Source organism: Otolemur garnettii, unplaced genomic scaffold (assembly GCF_000181295.1).
Source record: "Otolemur garnettii isolate 467f Iridium unplaced genomic scaffold, OtoGar3 scaffold00013, whole genome shotgun sequence".
Classification (NCBI taxonomy): domain Eukaryota; kingdom Metazoa; phylum Chordata; class Mammalia; order Primates; family Galagidae; genus Otolemur; species Otolemur garnettii.
Window position 1 is genome coordinate 10,286,074 of NW_003852408.1, and position 3,022 is coordinate 10,289,095.

At 41.7% G+C, this 3,022-nt stretch overlaps 1 pseudogene; it reads left to right on the forward strand.

Moving 5' to 3' along the window:
- Positions 1–2,242: 2,242 nt before the first annotated feature.
- LOC100966541 lies at positions 2,243–3,003 on the forward strand (annotated as a pseudogene).
- Positions 3,004–3,022: the final 19 nt, after the last annotated feature.

A 3,022-nucleotide genomic window follows, 5' to 3' on the forward strand; every position in this document is an offset into this window, starting at 1 on the left:
TAGCAAATTGTTAACATTAGTTATTTTATGGGGGCAGGTGAAATTCAACAGGAGTACAGGGCAGATTATTAAATTTTCTCAAGTGTTTTTGGAATATTTGACTTACAAAAACATGTGCAACTTTTGTTATTTAAAAATCTAACAAAGTTTAAACAAAGCAACAATCGGGAAAAAAATTCTAGATATTAGTGCTGAACCACTTTCCCCAAATAGTTTTAGGACAGCCTCTAAAAGCCAAAATGCCACTAGCAGCAGTGACTGAGTCCCCAGGAATTTGATCATAGCCTCAGAAGAGTTACCTGCTAGCATTTTTTTTTGCAAAATTTTATTGCATTGTGAGTGGAAATATCTAAATGTCATATGAATTTGAAAGATTTATATCGAGTGACTATTTAAAACAACTAAGCAAATTTTAGTTTTTTTTTTATTTTTTAAATTGCAGAATGTTACAGGGGTACCTGTGTGTTGGGTACACGAATTGCTTTTGTACAATTTAAGTCAGAGTTACAAGTGTGCCCATCACCCAGGTGGTGTGCAATATATCTGTTAGGTGTGAATTTTAGCTGATTTTTAGAAGTAAAATATAGAGGTCAGCACCATAGCTCAGTGGGTAGGGCACATACACCAAGGCTGGCGGGTTCGAACATAGCCCGGGTCAGCTAAATAACAATGACAACTGCAACAACAACAAAAAAATAGCCAGGTGTTGTGATGGGAGCCTGTAGTCCCAGCTATTTGGGAGGCTGAGATAAGAGAATCACTTAAGCCCAAGAGTTTGAGGTTGCTGTGAGCTGTGATGCCACGGCACTCTACCGAGGGTGAAATAGTGAAACTCTGTCTCAAAAAATAAATAAATAAATAAAATAAAAAATAAATACATAAATAAGTAAAATATAGGCAGCCTGAGCTAGAGTGAGACCCCGTCTCTAAAAAACAGCCAGCCATTGTGGTTGGTGCCTGTAGTCCCAGCTACTTGGGAGGGTGAGGCAAGAGAATTGCTTGAGCCCAGGAGTCTGAGACTGCTGTGAGCTATGACATCACAGCACTCTACCAGGAATGACAAACTGAGACTCTGTCTCAAAAAAAAAAAAAGGAAAATACAGGTAATAGGAATATTAGGAACATTGTAATAAATGAAGGCATACTAAATATATATATTTACATATATATATTTTTTTGTTTTTGTTTTTGAGACAGCGTCTCATTTTGTTGCCATTCCATCATAGCTCCCAGCAACCTCAAACTCTCAGGCTCAAGTGATCCTCTTGCCTTGGCCTCCCAAGTAGTTGGGACTACAGATACCACTCCCCACAATGTCTGGCTAGTTTTTAGAGATGGGGGTCTTCCTCTTGGTTAGGTTCGTCTTGAACTCCTGAACTCAGTCAATCCACTTGCCTTGGCCTCCCAAGGTGCTAAGATTACAGGCATGAGCCACCATCCCCAGTTCAAAAAATATATTTTTAAATAAGCATAAAAAGTTATTTTAAATGAACCAAAATTTCTAGTTAGAAATTATAGATACAACATGCTACCACCAGGCAATGAAAGACAGCTGACTTTTGAACAATGTGAGGGTGAGGTGCATATCCCTGACACAGCTGAAAATGAACGTAACCTTTGATTCCTTAAACATGTAACTACTGATAGCCTACTGTTGACCAGAAGTCTTACTGATATGCTATATTATTATATGATTTATCCTTAAAATAAAGTAAGCTAGAGAAAAGAAAACATAATTTAAAAAGTCACAAGAAAGAGGACTTTCTGCCCCTCCTTGTGTGGTCACACCTAGCTGCCCAGAATGCTGAACCTAGAACTCGGCGTTTGGTTCTAAGGAACAAAAGGAGAAATGCTCCGTGGGGGACACTGGCACTTTCTGCTGGATTCATTGCAGGGACAGGGATGCTTCCCAATTCATGTGGGCTGAGGTCTCCGTCCCAGCATCCTGGGTTCACTGAAGACCAGAAAGACTCCGGGTCTAGGCAAGGGAGTGGCCCCCATGGGGGACAGTAGGAGGGTCTCAGTTCTTCCAACCGTGCCAGGAACCATGACTTCATCCCTCAAAGTTTGCAATCAACTTCCTCCAAAGCTTCAGAGCCATTTGCAACTCCCAGGCTCTTAAGGTCTTCTGAACCCAGAAATGGAGTCTGCTGGGGAGGGAGTCCTGCTGGGACAGGGGCCCATGGTTATTTGTCAGAAGCTCACACTTCTCTAAAAAGGTGAAATGGCAATCAGTTAAAACATGACGGATTACTATGAGGTTATAGGCGTGCAGGGACATGGCACAGCCAAGGATATTAAAAAGGCATTCCGAAAACTGGCCATGAAGCAGCAGCCAGATAAAACTCCTGAGAATACGGAAGAAGTGGAAAGAAAATTCAAACAAGTAGCTGAGGCATATGATGTGTTTCAGTTCCTAAAAAGTGGGACATCTGTGACAAATATGGCAAAGAAAGATGAAATGGTGGAGGAGGTGGCAGTCATTTTGACAATCCATTTGCGTCTGGCTTCACATGCCATAACCCAGATGAAGTCTTCAGGGAATTTTTTGGTAGAAGGGACCTATTTTCATTTGACTTCTTTGAAGACCCATTTGAGAACTTTAGTGGGAATCAAAGGGGTCCTCAAGGAAGCAGAAGCCCAGAACAGGGTGATTTTTCTCCACCTTCAGTGGATTTCTCTCATTCGGAGGTGGATGTTCTACTTTTTTTGGCCGGGGCTGGGTATGAACCTGCCACCTCCAGCATATGGGCCCGGAGCCCTACTCCTTTGAGCCACAGGCGACACCCAGATTTGCTACTTTTGATACAGAATTTACTGTAGGATTCCCTGTAAGATTTACTCCAATTGAGTCGGGAGATGTTGGAGGCCTCACTTCATTCTCTTCCACATCATTTGGTGGCAGCGAGATGGGGAAGCTCAAGTCTATATCAAACTTCTACAAAAAGAATTAATGGCAGAAAGATCACTCTAAGGAGACTCGTCAAGAAAGGTAAAAGTTGAAGAAGACGGCCTGAGAAAT